At 46.1% G+C, this 22,444-nt stretch overlaps 1 long non-coding RNA gene across 1 annotated transcript; it reads right to left on the bottom strand.

Annotated features, from left to right (window-relative positions):
• Positions 1-6,247: 6,247 nt before the first annotated feature.
• LOC145538787 (uncharacterized) lies at positions 6,248-15,427 on the bottom strand. Its single transcript, XR_014077246.1, has 3 exons — positions 13,306-15,427; positions 9,582-10,487; positions 6,248-6,414 (listed from the first exon to the last, which is right to left on the bottom strand). It is a non-coding gene; the product is annotated as an uncharacterized LOC145538787 (long non-coding RNA).
• Positions 15,428-22,444: the final 7,017 nt, after the last annotated feature.

A 22,444-nucleotide genomic window follows, 5' to 3' on the forward strand; every position in this document is an offset into this window, starting at 1 on the left:
CCAGCGCAGGCAGTAAGCATGTACTTCGCACTGGCTGGTGGTGGGCAGAGTTCTGGGTTGTGCTGGGCTGGCCTTGGCTCTAAGCTGTGGGATGAGGGCAGGGCTCTCCCCACATCTCTCTTCTTCCATTAACTGGCCACTCTCTGAGGCATGTTCTTTTAAAGTGAAAGGCAGGATCCCAAGAGGGGTGAAAGAAAATACATAGGTCTCCTAAGGTCTAGGCTAGGAACTAGTGTTCTTTGCTGCCCACATTCCATTGGCCAAAGTACATCATGTGGCCAAGCCCAGCATCAGTGGGGAAATGGGCTCGTCTCATGGAAGTCAATGAGAGGAGTGATTATTTAGTGAATAATAATTTCGTTCAGGAGACATATCATATTTATCATAGGTGCAATTTTCTGTATGAATTTCATGTTTCAAAATACTTTTTTTTTTAAGGAAACAAAGAAGGCATAGAAACAGCTGTTCTCCCCTGTCCTCATCCCTCACTCCTCTTGGCCCTTAATGGGGAAGGGATGTGCTTATGAAAATTCTCCATATAAGCACAGTGAAGAAAGGAAGGAAGGACATGCGCTTCCCTAGCACACAATGCACTTCCTGTCTGCTGGGCCCAGAGAAATGTGATCAGCCCCCTGCCAGTTCATCGCTTCCTATGGATGCAGCTCAAGGACCACTCAGCTTCCCTAGTTCCTGCTCCTCACCATCAGTGGCCCCCTCTTATAGTCAAATTGCTTAACAAAGGCAGAATCTTTTTCAACCAGAAAAAAGGAGCTGAATATTTGTTTGTTGTTTTTTCTAAAGGAGAAATTCAAACAAAAATTTAATAGCATATATACATGGGAGAGTGGAGGAGGGCATGGAAACCCACTCCAGTACTGGAGAATCCCATGGGCAAAGGAGCCTGGCAGGCTACAGTCCATAGGGTCGCACAGAGTCAGAAATGACTGAAGCGACTTAGAATGAACAGATACATAGGAGAGACTCAGAAAAACTGAACAGTACATCAAAATAGCTGAATCCCTCACCTTAAATACCATCTTCAGCTAAAGACAAAAGAGGATATTGGGAAACAAGTGAATAATGACAATAACAAAAACAATAACAAAAAGGAAGCAGACTCACACAGAAAACAAACCAGTGGCCACCAGTGGGGAGAGGGAAGGAAGGGGCTAAGGGGGTAGGGTAGGTACAAAACAAACTACAAGGATAGATCATACAACACGGGAACTATTGTCAACATTCTATAATAACCATAAATGGAATATAACCTTTAAAAAATTTGAATCACTATATTGTACATTTGCAACCTACACAACATTGTACAGTAACCATGCATCATTTTTTTTTAAGATGATGGGGTGGTCTGCCTGAGCCAGTGAGTGGAAGTGGGTGCCACTTGCTGATGTGGGGGAAGACTGATGGAGAGAACAATCTTGGGTATCAAGATTTCTGACTATGTAAGTTGTGAGATATCGGTGAGAGAGCCAAATGAAGATGAAATGGCTATGGCAGACTAGACTCAGCACAAATCCCATTTGGAGATCAAATATGGGAGCCAGTGACTTACAAGTAAGTGTGAGCTTACTTACCACCTTAGACCATTGGGATGGAATAACAAGAATACCATAGGCTGGGTGGCTTATACAACACTTATTTTTCACCCTTCTGGAGTCCAGAAGTCCAAGATCAAGGCACCAGTGGAGTAGGCGTCTAGTGAGGACCCACTTCCTAGATCATAGACAGCTGTCTTCTCACTGTGTCCTCACATGGTGAAAAGGGCAAGAAGTCTCTCTGGGGTCCCTTTTATAAGGTCACTAATCTCATTCACGAAGGTGCCACTCTCATGATCTAGTTCAGTTCAGTTGCTCAGTCGTGTCCGACTCTTTGTGACCCAATGGACTGCAGCAAGCCAGGCCCCCTGTCCATCACCAACTCCCGGAGTTTACTCAAACTCATATCCATTGAGTTGGTGATGCCATCCAACCATCTCATCCTCTGTTGTCTCCCCTCTCCTCCTGCCTTTAATCTTTCCCAGCATCAGGGTCTTTTCAAATGAGTCAGTTCTTCACATCAGGTGGCCAAAGTACTGGAGTTTCAGATTCAGCATCAGTCCTTCCAATGAATATTCAGGACCGATTTCCTTTAGGATGGACTGGTTGGATCACCTTGCAGTCCAAGGGACTCTCAAGAGTCTTCTCCAACACCACAGTTCAAAAGCATCAATTCTTCAGTGCTCAGCTCTCTTTATAGTCCAATTCTCACATCCATACATGACTACTGGAAAAACCATAACTTTGACTAGACAGACCTTTGTTGGCAAAGTAATATCTCTGCTTTTTAATATGCTGTCTAGGTTGGTCATAACTTTTCTTCCAAGGAGCAAGCATCTTTTAATTTCATGGCTACAGTCACCATCTGCAGTGATTTTGGAGCCCCCAAAAGTAAAGTTTGTCACTGTTTCCACTGTTTCCCAATCTATTTGCCATGAAGTGATGGGACCAGATGCCATGATCTAAGCACCTCCCAAAGGCCCAGCTGTCTCATACCACCAAACTGGGGGTTAGGATTTCAATAAAGGAATTTGAGGGAACACAAACATTCAGTCTGTAACATTTATGCTTAGAACACTTTAGGAGAAAGGTAGCTCAGGGAGAGCTGGGAGGGGAGGGGTGAGGAGTGAGCTCCACAATGGCTAGAAGATCACTGCAACTTAGAGTAAGGAAGACAGAGGGGCCAGCAAAGGACTCTGCCAAGGAAGACCAGGGGAGAGAGGAGCCATTTCAAGAAGGTGGGATGCTCATCTGGTCCAGTATTGTCCAGATAAGAATGGAAGCATCAAGCTGTACTGATAAATGAAGAGTGAGACATGCAAGCCTCTGTATAGTATATTGTCATTGGTGTTTTAGAAAGATGTGTGTGGGAGAGAGGACATTTTAGCTGATCTGCAGGTTTACTGTGTAATAGCTCTGGAAGAACCTGGTAACAATGGCTACTCCCAGAACGGAGAACTAGAGTGGGGTGAGCTGGAAGATTTTCCACCGTGGATCATACCTTTTAGTTGCCTTTATGATCTTGTGTGATGTGATTATATTATTACTCAAAACTACAATGAAAAAGAAAGAAAAGTGCCCCCCTTCATAGAGTTGCTATGAGAACAGCAATGCATTCGTGACGTGTTTGGGATGAAGATTGAGTGAGATGATGCATGGGAAACTGCTCAGCTCAGCCCTGAGCCCTGAGGTTTTGCTTCTACAGGAAACAGCAGAGAGGGCCTCGGCTTCTGTGTTCGCTTCCTCTGTGTTCTGATGTGACAAAGCGACGCAAATTGGGTGGCTTAAAACAACCAGTGTATTCTCCTCCCCACCCCACCCCACCCACCCACCCCTGTTCTGGAAGCCAGCAGTCTGAATGGGGAATAGCAGGCCTATTCTCTCCTGAAGCCTCTAGGGCAGGGGTCCCCAACTCCTGGTCTGCAGCCTGTTTGGAACTGGGCCACACAGCAGGAGATGAGCAGCAGGTGAGAGAGAAGCAAAGCTTCATCTGCCCTTTCCATTGCTCCCCAGCACTCACATTACTGCCTGAATTATCCCCCCTTCCTGTCTATGGAAAAATTGTCTTTCACAAAACTGGTCCCTTGTGCTAAAACTTTTGGAGACTGCAGCTTGAGGGAAGCCTCCTTCCTGTCTCTTCCAGCTTGGGTGGTGGCATCAGTCTTGGCGCATCCTTGGCTTGCAGCCGCATCATCCAGCCCCCCACCCTCTCCACCATCACTGGCGGTCTTCCCTGGGTGTCTGTCTCCACATGGCCTTCTAAAAGGACACCATGGGATTTAGGCTCCAGTCTAATTCAGTATGACCTCAGCCTAATTAAAAATATCTGCAAAGACCCAATTTTCAAATAAGGTCATGTTTGCAGGTACTGAGTGGACATGAATTATTTGGGGCATGGGCACTATTCAACCCAGCATAGTCTGGCAGTTCAGATTCTCACAACCACAAACTTACCTCTGCTCCAGGTCCAGTCACCTCTCTGCCTGGGCATTGTCTGATTCGCATTTGTAGAATGAAAGGGTGCAGGGTGGCATCCAGCCCCTGAACCCTTTTGAGTAAGTACACTGAGACCCAGACTGAGGGCCAGACCCACGCATTTCACGTTGCCTTGTGTGAGGGCATGTCTGTGGCTGTCCCAGCAGATGCCCTTGGGACAACAAGAGGTGAAGATTTCTGAAGTGAGGGTTCCCAGGCTTGATCCTTATGAGAGTTGAACTCTGGGTGAGTCATAGCTAGGAATTATAATAAACAAACCTGGTCCTGCCCAGCCCCTTTGTCACCTAATTCATGGACACCTGCAAACTCACATTCATGCTGAAAGACGCGTCAGAACAAACTGGCTTTGGCACTGTGGATTCCAAGGGACATCTGAGGTCATGAACTAAGTCAGTGTGTGCTGAGTCCACCCTCAGGAGCAGCCAGGGGGGCAGGGCTGGGGGTGTAGCAGGAGGAACTTCAGATGCCAACTTGGGAGAACCTGCTCCTCAGTGTTTCCAGGGCTTCAACCAATGTCCCTGTAGGTAATATAATTGCAATTAAAACAACAATGATGTGATCCTCCTTTTACACAGATCTTAGCTTCTCACAAAAGGTTTTTGCATCTGTTATTTTATTTTATTTGATTCTCAAGAGTCATAAGTGGGTGGAAACTTTGATCTCAGCTTTACAGATGGGGAAATTGAAGCTCAGAGGGATAATGGGCTTGCACAAGACAGCCCTCCCTCCTCAGGCTCTTGGAACATCCCTTTGGACCCAGCACATCCAGGGTCTCCCCAGTGCTGCCTTCAGGGGGGCTCATCTGGGATGGTGGTCTTGAGAATCACCAGCTAAACCTCCAACCCCACCATCCCCTGCCAAGTCACCATCAAAACGTTAGGTAATAATTTTTCATGTGAACATCTTGATTCTTCATTCTCATATAAAGTGTGAGGACATACATCTTTGTGTGTGTGTGTTAGTCACTTTGTCGTGTCCAACTCTATGTGACCCCATGGACTGTAGCCTGCCAGGCTCCTCTGTCCATGGAATTCTCCAGGCAAGAATACTCAAGTGGGTAGCCATTCCCCTCTCCAGGGGATCTTCCCCAACCAGGGATCGAACCCGGTTCTCCTGCATTGCAGGCAGACTCTTTACCATCTGGGCCACCAGGGAAGCACCATACAGATTTTTTATAAAATTTTGCTATTTTTTAATGATTTATAACATACAATGCAAATAAAAGCAGAGTGCTTACTATGCAAACACAGGTTCAGGATAAATCTAAAAGCCCCCTTTCTGCAGCTATGCCATTCCTGATGGCCCTTCTGTGGGCTGTCCTGACCCATAGGAGACACACATGGAAGGCAAGCTCTGACTTTCTGTTGAGGAAGGCTGCCCTTGATTTCAGAACACAGATTTCAGAAAACAGCCTCACTCCTCCAAGATGAAATTAAGCGATGTGTCCTGCTGAGGACACTGCCCTGCGAGAGACCCTGCCTTGGGTGGGGCAGGGATTGGTTGGACTCCACTGCAGTGCTGGTTTCCAGAGAAGGAGGATGTTTGGGTATTTGGCCAATTGGGCAAATTAAGACAACTGCATGGCTCTTAGACTAATGTTTGGGGTTTGCTTTGGGTTATGCTTTAAACAGAGAACATGAATCAATTTGTCTTGGAGGAGTGGTATTTTATTGTTACAGGACAAATGGATGCTGAGTCTGATTGTCCTTGAGCTGCAACTAAAATTTCAGTCTCTAGTCTGCGGCATTTGGGCTTCAGCCAGCTGCTCAACCATAAGAAATCACAGGATAGAGAATGTCTGGGTATCAGAGAAAGGCATGGGAGGAAGGAAAGAGGTAAGGCCAAGGACTCACCCAAGTTCCCACAGCTTGTACAAGGAGATTGAACTATGTGGGAACAGATACCATGTCTGTCCATGACACAATTTGTCCCCAGCATCCACCAAGGTGCCAGGCAGAGACTGGGTGTCCATGAGGCAAAGTAGGATGGGGAGAGATGAGCATCAGGGCAAGAACACAGGCCTCTTGTTATCCGGACCAGTGCTCAGGGATCCATGTCACCATTCTGAGCTTGACAGAGAGAAGCAAGGAGAGTGCAGTAAAGGATACATGAGGAGCCTGGGTAGGTCAAGAGCAAGGCAACAAGGTGTAAGCAGACATTTCAGAGAGAGAGGGAGAGGATCAGGCAAATCTGAGAGGTCAGGGATTCCAAATGGGGGCACTTTACTGAGTGGGGGTACTGGCCTGTTCAGGGCCTGACTGGTAGTGATGGTGACTCAGATGGTGGAAAAAAAGCAACAAGTCTTGTCCCCACACACCCTCGACATAGCTTCTGAGTGTCAGATCTTCCCATCTTCTCTGCTGGAGTCCTGTGTGGGGAGTGAAGGGGGAAGTCAGGAAGGATGAGAGAGTAGGCATTCACCCTCCCAGAAGAGGAGAAACAGCAGCCACCTGCAGAGATGCTCAGTCTGTGACCTTTTGCATTCACTTCCTCTTTTGCCCCTGAGACAGCCCTGTGAGACCCCATTCTACATGTGAGGAAACTGAGTCCTTCTGAGCTCTTCTCACATAGCATTTAGTTTTGTTGATAAACCAAACTAAGAAGGATTGCTAAAGTGTTTTAATTTAATAAATACTGGTTTCTTAGTAACTCCAAGTAGATATCTTCTAATGGGCTTTGCTGATGCTGACTGGGGTTGGAAATATTTGAGGTCAGAGAAATCTCACCAGCCTCAGCTCAGTCAATATTTTATTGAGCATTTACTATGTGCCGGGCACTACCTCTACTTTCATTGTCACATTTACTCCTTGCTCACCTAAGAGGCAGGTACTATTATTACCTCTAGTTTACAGATGATGAAACCGGTGACTTGAATTACTTTGCCCAAGGTCATCCAGTAATAAACATTGGCCGCAGGATATTCTTATGATATTTCCTTGCCTATGCATGAGACTAACCTATGCCAAATATTGGATCTTTGTGGAGGATAAAAGAAGGGGACCTTGAAGTGACATCATCTGCTAGTGGGGAGGGAGAGGGAGAAGCAGGAAGAGCAGAGAAAAATCAAGAAGGTTATTGTTTGGACAGTAGCCAGGTAAATAAATTCACAGGTTTAAAAACCAAATTTGAACTTCAAAAACTCTGCGTCTAGTTTGTGATCTCGTGAGGACCATATCCCATATCATAAAATGCCCACATATGTAGAGCTGTAGCTTAGGGTGTGCTCGTGGGTTCATCAGGCATGGATAACCAAGGGCACATGGCAGAGATGGGATCTGCCACTTGAGCCCTGTTCCTGGGTCTAGTGAAGTGAAAGATACTCAGGTTCTGGTTGTCCAGGAGGGAGCACAGGTATATATGCTGAATGTCGGGATGCTGGGGTTTGAGCAGCCTCAGCCTCTGGTGCCAGTGACAGAGGTAGTTCCCCATGGCTCCCAGGGGCCCCAGGGAGGGGAACAGATAAAGTGCTGATAGAGCACACAGAAGCACTTCCCTGGTGGCTCAGTGGTAAAGAACTCACCTGCCAATGCAGGAGATGCATTCAATTCCTGGGTGGGGAAGATCCCCTAGAGAAGGAAATGGCAACCCACACCAGTATTCTTGCCTGGGAAATCCCGTGGGCAGAGGAGCCTGGCAGGCGACAGTCCATGGGGTCTCAAAAGAGTCAGACATGACTGAGCAGCTACACAACAACAACAAAAAGTATACAGCACTCCTGGAGAGACGGGTCCTACTTATCTTTGCACTCCCAAGGCCTGGGACATGGGGGACATCTGGTCACACCGGTAGGACCTGTTATCTTCCTCCTGTCTGGACATTATCTCCTTCTAAACATTCTAGGAATAAAGCTGATTTCAGAGGAAAGCTTGGCAGTACCAGAGGAAAGTCCTGGTCCTTGGCTTCTTACCCCCTCTGACCAGCCCCCATGAGAGGTGGCAACCTGATGCCCTTCCACTGTCCCCTTCCACAGACCATCACCACACTCCGTCCCTCAGGGAAGCCAGGACTGAGGGACAGAGTCACCTCCAGAGTTCTGTTTCTAGCCATAGACACTAGAGGCCATGACAAGGGAGCTGGCGTGGCCAGGACCCTGCCTCATTTCTGCACCCAGCAAGCCTTGTCCCAGTGTGAGGCCTTCTCCACCTCACCTCCACCCGCTGCTGCCTAAATGGGTTCAACAGCTCAGAGGGTGAGGATCAGCTGGTCTGGGGCCACTGCAGCTGATCAGGTCCAGCTGTTTCCTTGACTTCCAGCTCCTTCCAGACTGGCTGGGTTGTGAGTGGCTGGAGGGAGAGGGGCACCAGTTAGGGGAAGGGGCTGAGAAGAAGGAGGCTCAGCTCTGCTCTCCCTTCTGGTAACTTATTGACTCAGGGCTTTTCCAGCTGCTGAAACATTTGTCACCTTGACAGAACCCAGATGGTCAAAATTTGTCCAAGAAAAATGCAAGTAACTAGTGATAGAGCCAGCTTTCTGCTCTCTGCTTTCATCATCCCCAAGTCAGAGAGGAGTAGGAAATCTTCTGAGAGGCCAGAAGTTAACACACGCCTCTGAAGAGATTCGATTTTGCTTCCTTGCTTTTTTGCCTGTTTACTACCTGCTCCCTTTCTATTGATTTTTACTTGTCTCCTAAGTTGAATTATATTTTTCTATAGTCCTTAGTTCCCATATTAAAACTCTTGGATGTTGATGTATGGCAGAGGCCATCACAATATTGTAAAGTAATTATCCTCCAATTAAAATAAATAAGAAATTTAAAAAAATAACTCTTGGAAAAAAAAACAGGGAACTAGTTGTTTCCCTTTGCTGTGTGTGTGTGTTTCAATATTCATAAGCAACTTGGCTGAAGACAGACACTTGGTAACAGAAACACAAGAACTTTCCAGAGAAACCCCGAAAAGTTAAAGTGAAAGTTGCTCAGTTGTGTCCAACTCTTTGGGACCCCGTGGACTATATAGTCTTTGGAATTCTCCCGGCCAGAATACTGGAGTTGGTAGACTTTCCCTTTTCCAGGGGATCTTCCCAACCCAGGGATTGAATCGAGGTCTCCCGCATTGTGGGTGGATTCTTTACCAGCTGAGCCACCAGGGAAGCCCAAGAATATTGAAGTGGTTAGCCTATTCCTTCTCCAGTGGATCTTCCAGACCCAGGAATCGAAACAGGGTCTCCTGCATTGCAGGCGGATTCTTTACCAACTGAGTTATCAGGGAAGCCCCGAAGGGGATTGGTAAAAGTGCAAGTGAGAGGGACCCAGCCCCTGTCTCCTGCCCAAGCTGACCTGCCCAGCACCTTCCCCTGGGGTTTGTGAGGCTGAGCCCTTCTACCTCCATCCTACCTGCAAACAGATGAGGGCAGGGGACCTGGGACCTGGATCCATGAACACCTAAATCTCCAGTGTGGCACACAAGGTGCTTTATAACCCAGTTCCAATCCCCTCCTTCAGCCTCATCTCTGGATCCTACAGACCCCTCCCACTCAGTCTCACACCCTGCCACTTCCGCCTCTTATGCCTTGGCCATACCTATCTACCTTCCATACCTCTTTTCTTGCCATCTTTTCTCTGCCTTTGTGTGTTAGCTGCTCAGTCACGTCCGGCACTTTGCAACCCCATGGACTCTAGCCTGCCAGACTCCTCTGTCCTTGGGATTCTCCAGGCAAGAATACTGGAGTGGGTAGCCATTCCCTTCTCCAAGGGATCTTCCCAACCCAGGGATCGAACCTGGGTCTTCTGCATTACAAGTCGATTCTTTACCAACTAGTCACCAGGGAAGACCTAATCAGCTCCTAGAGTTCATTCAAGTTCCTACTCGATGTCCAGCTCCTTGGTACTCTTCACCAGACCCTTTCTCCACAGGAAAAGGCACTCCCCCGTCCTGGTGCTCCTCAGCCCTTGGTAAACATCTTTATCACGACACTCAATGCCCCTCATTGTAACTACATGTTACGTGCCTCTCTCCCTACTTGTCTTTGATTTCCATGACGTACAGAAACAGTTTGTTGAACTCTACAACGAGTTTATTTTCTTGATAATATATCAAAGAAAGTTGGAGCCGATGCAGTGAGGCACTTTTGGATCCACATACCAAATCGATTTTTCCAAGAACTTTGTCAAATTCCACATGAGGGGTGGAGTCCTTAACTTCATTTTTAAATTAAGGAGCAGCTTTAAAAGCAGTAAGTCATGCCGTTGTCTTATTAGTCATTTGCAGCTCAAAATCATTGTAATCAATCCTGTGTATCTTGGAAAGTTTCACATGATATCAGCTTGTTGCTGAAACTGGGACGAGCTGAGAGGCATCCTTGGCTGAATGTTCTGGGTGCTGCTGGTCAAGTCAGGGGCTGGAAGGGACACTCCAGGAAAGAAGAAAACAATTCTACTGCTGTAGAATTATTATTTTCACTTTCTGTTTGCTTGTTTAGACTTTCCATACTCCACAGGTATCACTTTTGTAAAAAGGAAAAGCAATACATTTTTAAAGTACAGAACAACAAGCAATTAGGTTGATGAAAACCACACAAGCTCCATGAGAAGAAGGGGAGGAAACTTGAGACACTGACCATAGACACTTCTGCCCCTGAGACCTGCAGCTTGAGCCCTGGACAAGAGGCCTGCTTGCCGTCATGCCTAAATCACGAGGTTAGACTCCTGGGGTAGGGATGGGGGTGGAGGCAACGAGAGAAACTCAGGAACCCCTCCTTTGCCCAGCATCACATGCTCCTGTTCTCACGGCTCAGACAGCCACAAATGTCCCCATGGGAGCACCGGAAAATCACACAAAATCACGCTGTTTGGGGTCTGGGCCCAGCTCTGGCACGTACAGCTCTAGGATCCTAGACAAGTGGCTGCTCCCAGGTTTCTTCACCTCCTTGGGGGTCATGTATCTGCCTCCCAGGACATCTGTGTCAAGGGCTATAAACTACATGGCCAGTGCATGAGCATCAGGTGTTACTGGAATTCCTGTTGGTTCTAGAAGGAGGTGGGGCTGAGGCCCGGATGAGCAGGGTGTTTACAGGTTCACAATGTTTCGTGAGCTGAAAAACAGTTGAATCTCCACAACTGTATAGGAGGCAGTATTATCATTACTCAGAAGTTACAAATGATATAACCAGGCACCAAAAAGTGAAGCACACCACCAGACTTGCCGCACAGTTAGGAGCAGAGGGGCTGGAATCTGAACCAGGGCCACTGACAGCAGAGCCTGTGTTAGTAATCCATGTTGTTGTTGTTTAGTGGTTCAGTCATGCCCAACTCTTTTGCGACCCCATGAACTATAGACCACCAGGCTACTCTGTTCATGAGATTCTCCAGGCCAGAATACTGGAGTGGGTTGCCATTTTCTGCTCCAGGGAATCTTCCTGACCCAGGGATCTAAGCTGCATCTTTTGTATTGGCAGGCCTAATCTTTACCACTGAGCCACCTGGGAAGCCATGGCCTGTACTTAAACGCACACACACATGCACACAGGCACATACACACACACAGACATGCACACACACGCACCTCCTTTGCATTCCCCAGATTCTACACGAGTTCTGCAGTTTCAATCCTGAATTTTGTTTCTTTGAAACCTAATTGACCTAAGAAACTGCTAACAATTCATTTAATACTGTTTATATTATTTTGATTCCTCCCCATGACCATGTATTGTAAGAATTGGTCAAAAGACATATTACTCCTCTTTGGTAGGACTGTGCTTCAAAACAAAAGTCTTAAAATTTAATGGAAATTAAAAAATCCTTTGCCAGTCACAGGTTTTGGAGCCTTATTTATCTAATGCCCTGGCTGGTGGGGACATTTCCAATTCACCTTGGAGTCAAGCCTGGGTTTCCTGATTTCCCCACCTCCAGCTTTCAGCCTCTGCAGCCAAAGCCAACCCAGCCCCTTCCTGTGGTTTCCAGTTCAGCCTGTAGTTTCCAGCTCAGCCACCTGGTGGAGGGAGGGGGGAAAGGAGAGAAGGAGGGGGAAAGAGAGTGAGGGAGGAGGGATGAGTAGAAGGAGGGGGGAGGGGAAAAGGGAAGGGGAAAGAAGAGGGAGGATGGCCGTGTTGGGCCCCACCTAGGGGAAGCTGGGCCCGGGCGCTTCTAGCAGGGTCCCTCATGCTTGCTGAAAGCAGGGTCAGGTCATAGTCAAGTCCTCCAAAAACCTAGATATGGAGGTCTGGGCAAAGTGAAAACACACAAAGAGGTCAAGATATGAGGGGTGGCAGGCTCACAAAAGGGCAAGTGAATTCTGGATGACCCCATTGGGAGGACTGGGGCACCAGCCGGACAGGCAGGGTTGGGGGCCCTGAATCTCTGGCCTCAGTGCCTCCAGTAGTGTCCCATCTGCTTTCCTTCCATGGTCCAGAGGAGTCTGAGGGGAGGGGCCCACGAGCCTGCCCCGACCCTGCCTGAACCTGGGTGCAGGCTGACTCCGTGCTGCAGGTAGCTTTAATTAAGTTTCTGGAGAAACACAAACATACTCTCATGCATTATGCAGTACAGAAGGAGGAATGGGAGGTAGTTATGTGTACCCACTTAGCAACGTCATTTTAATTTCTCAAAAACACTCCTTGACAGACCCACACTGAGCCTTACCCAGGGAGCCCAGCCTGGCTAATAGACCAGGTCAGGGGCAGCTGGAGCCTGTCAGATTGACTTGCTGGGGGAGAATTCATTAACCAGCCATCTTCTGTCTCCTGAGACCTTAGCACTGGGATGGTCTGTATACAATGTGCTTGGTGTGGAGAGTAATCCCTATGAAGCCATCACAGACCACAGAATCCCTCCAACAGAAAGGGACCACAGCCCCTATGGAATACTTTCTTTGCTGCCTCTTCTGCAAACAGGCAGTCAGAGTATTTGGCTTTCTTCTCTGGCCACCTTCAGGTCATGATCAGGACTGCGCTTAGTCACTGCTGCTATAAATGTTTGCCTGGCTGGAGAAAACGCCGTCATATTAACCAGGAAGCAATGAATGAGAAGCCTTTCTGCTCCTGCATTAGATGCTGTACGACAATAAAGCAAGCTCTGAAATACTATCTTTTTGAAACCTCAGGTGTCTAAATATTTACCAAGAGTGTGATTGACATTCTCTCCTTCGGCACAGCCAGCATTCACCAGGTGTTGGGAATAGGAATGGTACCTATGCAGGCCCTTGGGAGAAGGGGGGCCTCCTCCAGGGAAAACAGTGGTCCTCCTCACTCCTCAGCCCCAGCTTTCCAAATGGAAGTCCCAGCTCCCTGCGATCTTACACTTTCCATCCCTCTATCCCTGACGTACCTTGGAGACAGACTCTTCAGCTACACACCCTACACAGAGCTCAAGACTCTGCTTACATGAGAATTCGCGGAGTTTTCCAAATGCACAGGCTGTTTCTCATGACTTGGGTCTATACTGATTGCTCCACCTGGCATGCCCCTTCCAGGAGGTCCCTATTGGTAGCTTTAGGTACACTTCTAGGTCAAAGATGATGAAAAGACTTCATCTTGGATGCCAGTTTTGGAATGACCACATCCAAGCTGTGAGGTGATTTGATGGATTTGTCATTGGTCTAATAAACTGTAAATGCTGCCTCCTCCATGATGACTTCAGGTCTCCATCCTCCAGAGTAAATGTCTCTTCCTCTCTGCCTCCCCTTGGCACCTAAGTCATTTTTCCTTTTCCACATTGTATCATGAATATATGAATAGCTTGTTCCCCTTCCCCTGCTAATCCCTAGGTTCATTAGGTAGTGACTGTATCTCCTTTGTATCCAGAGGATGCAAAGGGGATATTGCTCCTTGCTTGAAGTCAGTGCTGTCAAGGTGGCTGAACTGAATTTCTTTCCTGAGAGCAGCTACCTGAGAGTAGACAGCTTGGATACTCCTCGTGACTGGTGTATTTTGAAAGAGGGCTGGTGGATTCTGCATTCCTGCACTGGGGAAGAAGCTTCTTCTGGGCAGGTATTGGGGCTAATAGGGACAAAGGGCAACTTTCTGGCTTGGGAGAGCTGGTGGTAGGGCCAGACAAAATAGAAAAACCCAATTAAATTGAACGTAATTATATCCCAAATATGGTATGAGACATGTTGTTGCTATTATTATTGTTGTTGTTGTTCAGTTGCTCAGTTGTGTCTGATTCTTTGTGACCCCATGGACCGCAGCACTCCAGGCTTCTCTGTCTTTCACCATCTCCTGGAGTTGGCTCACGTTTCATGTCCATTGAGTTGGTGATGCCATCCAATCATCTCATCCTCTGTCTGGTGCCCCCTTCTCCTGATACTTACGCTAAAAAATTATTCATTGTTTATTTGAAATTCAGATTTAACTCAGTGTCCTGTATTTTTATGTGCTAAATTTGGCAACTCTAGATGGGGGTGCCAGAGAGAAGCTTCGGGAGATCATCTTCACAGGTTTTCTAGGCCCAATTCTGTCCACTAACCTGTGTCTGTAGGCAGGAACAGCTGGGGAAGCAGTGTTGGGGTGGGGGCAAGGATGAGCCCAGTCAAGTTGACACTGTTTTGTGGTTGTTCACAACTCCCAAGTCTCCTGGTGCTTGCAGATGAGGCTGTCTGATGTTCTACCTCCAGGACCCTCCTGGGCCCAGCTTACTGTAACAGCCAGCTTCAGTGAGACCCAGGCAGGGGAAGCTGTGCATAGGCACTTCAGAAAGTCCCCAGAAGGCTTTTTAATGTGTTCAGCTATAAGCTTCATTAGGGGGGACCAAGTCTGTCTTGTTCATCATTGGATGCCCAGTGCCTTGCACAGTCCTTGACATGAAGTAGATGTGCAATAAGCATTTACTGAATAAATAAGAGTTTTGTGCTGCTGGGCCTTCTTCACCTATGATTATCCTTACCTCATCCACAGTGATATAAATGTGGAAAAGAGGAATTGGCTTCCAGCCTTTCTTTTACAGAAGTCATCACTAATTTCCATTACCCAGCAAACTGTCCAAGTGCATTAGGCTGATTTGGATTTAAAATCAATTAGTGAATCTTCAGGGAACCCAGCTACTAGAAAAGCAGTATAAAACTGCATCTTCTTAAGTTAATTTATTTCCATTTAAAGGGTAATTAATACTTTTCATTGATGTGAGTTTAGGAAACAGGGAGAAGTGTCAGTGAAGAGGAAGAGCCCATCCAATCTCAGGACCTCAAGAAGACTGAGTTATTACAGGGACACTGAGTTACACCTGTTTTGTGGTACCTGCCTTCTCTCTTCCCTCTCCACTCACAGTTGCTGGACACCTTTCTTTTCTTCAGTTTTCTCTTTTTCCTTCTCTGTCAAAAACTCTGATGGAGGATACAGCCTGATCTTGGATTCTGAGGTGTGGCCAAAAGTAGCTGCTTGTGGTTAAGAAGAACCCAGAGGCCAGAGGAGCTCTCAGCCCAGGGACAGCAGAAATAGGCAAATGTAATGAGGGCCTGGTTTGGGGTGGCAGTGGGGCTGTAGGGGTATCATCACAAGGCAGGAGGCGTGGACCTGTGACCAGTGGTGTATGAACCATAAAGGAATGGCCAGAGAGGACTTCCAGCCTCCAGATTTGGAGACTAGGGGAATGGAGAGGGTACCAGCCAGGACTTAGTTGGGAACAACAGAAACTGATTCTGATTCCCTAAGAAGAAACAAAATTTATTAAATATATATATTTTTAGAGCTCACTGAATCAATGAAAGGACTGGAAAACCAGTCTTAGAAAATAGGTGAGACCAAGAGAGGCTAGTCCCACCACTAGAACAGCCTGGTCAGGTTGAAGTCAAAGCAGCCCAATGACTGGCTACTTGTGGCACTGCCCTCCTCCACTCCACTCTCTAGCCTTGTCTCACTCTCAGGAACAAAAATCCCTTTCAGATGGCGTGAATGACCATGTCTAAGTCATGGAAGCACGCCCCAGTCACTAGGGGGCAAGTGTGAGAACATCTAGCCTGCTTCAGACTCACATTTATTGGAATTTTTTCCAAATAGGATAAGAGATCAGATGATAGGAAAGCCAGTGAGAAAGAGAGAGAGAAAGAGAGAGAGAAAGAGAGTGCATTAAAGTGGAGAAAGCAGGAGGGACAGCAGGTTTGTCGGGTAGGACATTGAGTTAAGTGAACAGACTGAGTGTGAGATGCTCACGGGCATCCAGGTGGAGCTGTGGAGAGAGGATGACATTGAAGATGCTGATCTGGGAACTATCTTCAAGGAGGTGACAGGCTACTGGAATAACATCTTGCCCTGGACCATGTGGCTTCTCCAGCCATCTTTGCATTCCACATCTTTAATAACTGAGGTCTTCAGAGAAGCCCAGGATATGAAGACAAGGGTCCTGCAGGAGGTGATGGTTTGGCTGAATCCTTTTCTCCCAGAAGTCCCAGTTTCTGGCTTGAGTGTCTGATCATGAAAAATGACTAGCAAATAAAAGAAGCTAATGTGGCTCAGACTAGAATGTAAGGGCAGCTATGATGACAACTGATGGGAAATAACCTAGAAGAATCGCTCCTCCTTTTAGGGCTCCAAAACCTTAATTTCCAGGCTCAATTCAAGCAGAGAAACCTCAAGGATAGCCCAAGAGTTCTGGAATTTCAGAACCCTGAGGCCTGTGCCAGGCAACTTAGGAATCATACAGTCCAACCCTTTATTTCACACTGTAGGGCCCATGGCTTAGAGGATCCCACAAACTGCATCATCCTTTCAAGCTCTCTTTGCCTTTCACCTACACCTCCACCCCATCCTGCCAACTCTGCCACCCACCTGAGAGGAAGGGAGGCCTCGCGTAGGATGCAGCTGGGTGGGACGCCTCCTCTTCCCCTGGAGGCAGTGACGTCCGTCACTCCTAGGAGATGATTAAAATGCTGCTATTGTTAAATTTTGGCGAGTAGATTCTGATATTCTCCCATGGGGCTGGTCATGAGTCACTACAGCACATCCTCAGGAAGAAACTGGCTGGACTCCCGATACGGCCAGATTCTGCTGTGAACTTGGGACCCAGTGAACTTGGGTGTGAACTGCAGGCTCTCATGGCTGCTCCTATCACCAGCTGGGGGCTGGACATCAAGGGGAGACCCACTTTTGGTGTTGGCACCACAGAATGCTCAGTTCATAGAGCACAACAGCCTGGGTGAAGTCCTTGCTATGACAATGGTGAGAGCTAAATGAGGAAGCGAGGGGGGGGGGGTGAGCAGCAGGTGCCTGTGTGGAGGGGCTGTTCAGTAAAAGCATTTCCCTTTTTTCCTCTTAAAGTAGGTGGTCCTTGAGCTGTACCTTAAAGATGACCAAGTCCCCTCCTCACTCTGAAAAGGCAGTAAAAAGACAGGAAACAACCTTGGGGGGAAGGGATATTCTCAACCTTGCGAGGAAGGGAATTTCGGAGTCAAAACCATACATTTTGTTTGTTTTTGTTTGTTTGGCCGTATCAGGTCTTAGTTGCAGCATGCAGGATCTTTCATTGTGCTACACGGGCTTCTCTAGTTCTGGCGCACAGGCTCGGGAGCGTGTGGGCTCAGTTGCCCCAAGGCATGTGGGATCTTAGCTCCCCAGCCAGGGATCAAACCCACATCCCTTGAACTGGAACGGAAATTCTTAACGTCAGGACCACCAAGGAAGTCCCAAAGCCTTACATTTTTGATGACTCACCTACTGAATATGGGTAGCTATGCAGGAGGAACATCACCCAAAGTGAAGGAAAGAGGCATGAATGACAGCAATCCAGGTTGAATTAAGAAGGTAAATGTCTTCATGGCATGGGAAGAGAATCCAGAAATGAATAAATGAAGGAATGACCATAACCTGGTCTGGCTGCAGTATTCATTGGCTGTGCCATCATCCGAAAAGGAAAGGAATGCGGCATTGCTCGTGCTCTCCCCTTCGCTTCCTACACCTCTCTCCTGCTGCATGTCCAAGCCTCCCATCCTTTGTCATGGCTCAAACGCACATCCTCTAGTAGGAAGCCTTTCTTCCTACAGCACTGAGCCTTTCTTACAGCTCAAAATTTCACTTTTTCCTCCGTCCTTCCAAAGACCTCAGCTGCACTCTCACAAGGCCCTTATTTTCTTTCCAGGTCAGCTGATGGTCATTGGTGTGTGTGTCTTGTCTCTGTGTGCCCTCAAGGACCTAAAGCAGCCCCTTGTACAGGGTGTTAGGGATTCTTGACCCTCCAAGCACACATTTGGTCACCTAATTTTGCCCAACCCTATACCACCCCCTCTCAAGATAATTCTCTGCTAATTGAAAATGATAGTCACTCATTCGTGTCCCACTCTTTGCATCCCCATGGACCGTAGCCCACCAGGCTCCTCTGTCCATGGGGATTCTCCAGGCAAGAATACTGGAGTGGGTTGGCATTCCCTTCTCCAGGGAATCTTCCCAACTCAGAGATCAAACCCGGGTCTCCTGCACTGGAAGCAAATTCTTTACCATCTGAGTCACCAGGGAAGTCCTTCTCTGCTCAATCTGCTTGCTATAAAAAATAATAAAATTTTTCTTTTAGGGAATAATCCACAGCATTATAACTCCAATAACTTTCAGAGTCATCTATAGAAAAAGTCCTCTTCAAACAAGAACTTCAAAAGGACTGATAAAAGCAATTAAAAATAATGGATTTATATATTCCACTTACTTCTGAAGGTTCATTTCACTGCACCTCATTTTCTACTTTATCTTTACTAGGACCCAAATACATGGGGAAAAACCCAAATTTTTGTTTGATAGGAGGAGCCACTGAAAACAATGAAATAAGCTCTTTTCAAAAAAGTAAACTTTAGGCACCTGGATGCTAAGTAATGTTTTTTCCTATCTGTACAGATATTAAACTCGTTCTTCCTGAACCTATTTTCACAAGTGAAACAGAAACTATAAATCAAAATTTCTATGGAATTAAAAAAAAAAATATTTTTCTGCTGAAGAATGTGGCTTGTATACTGGCAGTATATGGAGTTAGTATGTTTTCAGCTACAAAAAGCAGAAGACTCCAACTCAAATTGGCTTAAGGAATAAGGATAGTTTTCATTTCCTCTAACTGGAAGTTCAGAGGAAGGGGAAGCCCAAGCTTGGATCAACCAGCAGCTCAATAAAGCAGCAAGTATTCAATCTGTTTCATTCTTCTACTCTGCAGTTCTCAATTTCAGTTGTATCCAAGACTGCCCTGCTCAGTGGCTGAGGCAGCCCCAGGTATAGCATCCTGAAACAAAGATATTGAGAGAATTGACAGAAGCTATCTCTTCCTTGTACTTTTCTTTTCAGAAACAAGAAAAGTTCTCCCAGCAGGCTCCTGGTAGACTTCTAGCCAATGCTTTTGCTATACTTGTGTGTATGTGTGCGTGCTAAATCACTTCAGTCTGACTATCACTTGATGCCTGACTATTTGTGACCCCATGGACGGTAGCCTGCCAGGCTCCTCTGTCCATGGGATTCTCCAGGCAAGAATACTGCAGTGGGTAGCCACCTCCTTCTCCAAGGGAGTGTCACAACCCAGGAATCAAACCCACATCTCTTTCATCTCCTGCATTGCCAGGTGGGTTCTTTACCACTAGAGTCACCTGGGAAACCTTACTTGAGTGTATGCCTAGTCCTAGAGCAATGTCTGGCTTAAACCAGTCCTGCTGGGGACCACCACCCTGGTCACCACAAAGAGACAATAGTCATTTTCCAAGCTCCTTTACTGAAACGAATGCCATGTCTCCACCCAGAAACAAAACTTTTACTAGCCTGTGGAAATAAAAATCTTTAAAAGAATAGAAACCAGAAATTTCAAAAAAGTGGGTCTCCATTTTCTCCTGACTGATGATAAACTGTCTCTCTCTCCCAGGGAGTCACCTTGCTTTCCAGAAAAATAATGGTTCCTGAAAACTGTGAAATATGAATTTGCTAACCTAATATTATTTTAAATGCTACAGAGCAGCTTGCTATTGAGAACTATTCGGTGAAAATTTTTTTAATGAAAAATTACCAGAATTCCAGGATAAATGATGGGTGGAATGTACAGATTGCTCCCCTCCATCTCCAAACATCACTTGAAAAATCACAAGTTAAACAAACGCATAACATCATGAGGACAAAGAGGGTGGTAAAGAAGTCATCAACAACAATATTTCAGAGTCTGGAAACCTGATAAGTGGTATTGGGCATAGCAGACTCTAGGAAGTTGAATTATAAAGCAGCCTATGGGAGGCCAAGAGATATTTTGATTTTATATCAAAGAATTCTCAAAAGGCTCAAGAATTGGTGACTCCTGGTACCACTGGAAGTGGGGGTAACAGAGCTAAAATGTGAGGATTGGTTAAAACTTGTATAAGGGATGGTTAGATCCCTTATGGTTAGATTCCTCTGCTTCACATAGTAGGGATTTCCCTGTACAGAAAACTGGGACTGATTCTCAATAAATGATAAAAGAGAGAGTCTGCATTGAAGGTCCATACAAAGGACAGAGGTATCATATAGAAAACAGAGCTATTAAATGGATGCTTACATGCAATCTGTTGAGATCATCAACTCTCTTTTCCTATCCAGTATCTTGAAAGCTGGAAATTCGATTATATGGTCCAGGCAGGAGAAGAGTATTATTCACTGGGGCAACTGACTAGCTCAAGAGAAAAGATAAGAAGATATTGACATTAGGGGTCTCTAACCAGATCACCATGCACTGAAAATCACAATGGACAGGGCCTTGCCCCATGAAGCTTCCAATCTAATGTTAAGGCCCCACTTTTAAGTATGCATAAACAGTGTGATCACCAGACATGGGTGGAAAGTCTCTAATATAAAAGAGGCCAGAACAAACAGAAAGAAAAAAGAAACTTGGATGGCAGAAACTATGCAAAGAGAATAAAACTTTAAAGAATCTATCATAATAACCTTGCAGAGATAAGACATTGCAGTCTGTGAAACAGGATATTGTGAGAACAGTATAAAACCCATTACAAATTAAAAATATGAAAACAAATGAAAAACTCAATAGAAAGATTAGAAAATTAAGGTGAAAAAATATCCCAAAAAGTAGAGTAAAAAAAAAAAGCATGAAAAATAAGGAAGAAATTCTTAAGAAAAAAGTTAAGGAAAAATTGTGGCGATTCAATATCTAAATAATAGGAGTTCCAGAAAGAAAATGGAGGAGAAGAAACCATCAAATAAACAGTTTAAGAAATGAAAGAAATTTCTAAATGAAAAATGCCCAGTAAAATGGATGTTTAATCTCTCTCTGGATGTGTACATTGTCTCTCTAATTCAGACTGGTTTGTTGTTGTAGTTCAGTCTCTCAGTCATGTCTGACTCTTTGCAACCCCATGGACTGCAGCACTCCAGGCTTCCCTGTCCTTCACTGTCTCCTGGAGCTTGCTCAAACTCATGTCCATTGAGTCAGTGATGTCACTCAACCATTTTGTCCTCTGTTGTCCCCTTCTCCTCCTGCCTTCTGTCTTTCCCAGGACCAGGGTCTTTTCCAATGATCAGCTCTTCACATCAGGTGGCCAAAGTACTGGAGTTTCAGCTTCAGCATCAGTCCTTCCAAATCATTCAGGACTGATTTTCTTTAGGATGGACTGGTTTGATCTCCTTGCAGTCCAAGGAACTCTCAAGAGTCTTCTCCAGCACCACAGTTCAAAAGCATCAATTCTTTGGCACTCAGCCTTCTTTATAGTCCAATTCTCACATCCACATATGACTACTGGAAAAACCATAGCTTTGACTATACAGACCTTTGTCAGCAAAGTAATGTCTCTGCTTTTCAATATGCTGTCTAGGTTTGTTATAGCTTTTCTTCCAAGGAGCAAGTGTCTTTTAATTTCATGGCTACAGTCACCATATGCAGTGATTTTGGAGCCCAAGAAAATAAAGTCTGTTACTGTTTCATTGTTTCTCCATCTATTTGCCATGAAGTGATGGGACCGGATGCTATGATCTTAGTTTTTTGAATGTTGAGTTTTAATCCTTTAATTCATTATATAAGACTCAGCTAAGGATCCTCTCCTCCAAGAATCCTTCCCTGACTATACTTCCACCCTGGGAGGATGAAGGGCCACCCTTCTGGCCTTCCACTTCGTCCAGGGATGGATCCCACCTGTTTGGCCTTGAGAATAGGGAAGTAATACACATTGGACCCCAGTGGGGCAGTGTTAAAGAATCCTCCTGCCAGTGCAGGAGACGCAGTTTTGATTCCTGGGTCAGGAAGATTCCCTGGAGTTGGAAATGACAACATACTCCAGTATTCTTGCCTGGAAAATTCAATGGACAGAAGAGCCTGGTTGGCTACAGTCCTTGGGATCACAAAGAGTTGGACAGGACTGAACTTCTAAGTGGACATAATGCACTTAAGAGTAAATGAATGCACATAAGTGGACCGATCAAAACATCCCACGTTCCCCCAAGCAAGCCAATCAGAATCCTCCCCTGGAGTTTTTCTAACTGAAACTGGTAGAGGATAGTCCCTTAATTCCCTAAAAGTGAGTTTCTAGGGACCAGGTTCC

The sequence above is a fragment of the Giraffa tippelskirchi genome, chromosome 2, assembly GCF_054371585.1.
Source record: "Giraffa tippelskirchi isolate mGirTip1 chromosome 2, T2T-mGirTip1v1.2.pri, whole genome shotgun sequence".
In the NCBI taxonomy this organism is placed as follows: Eukaryota; Metazoa; Chordata; class Mammalia; order Artiodactyla; family Giraffidae; genus Giraffa; species Giraffa tippelskirchi.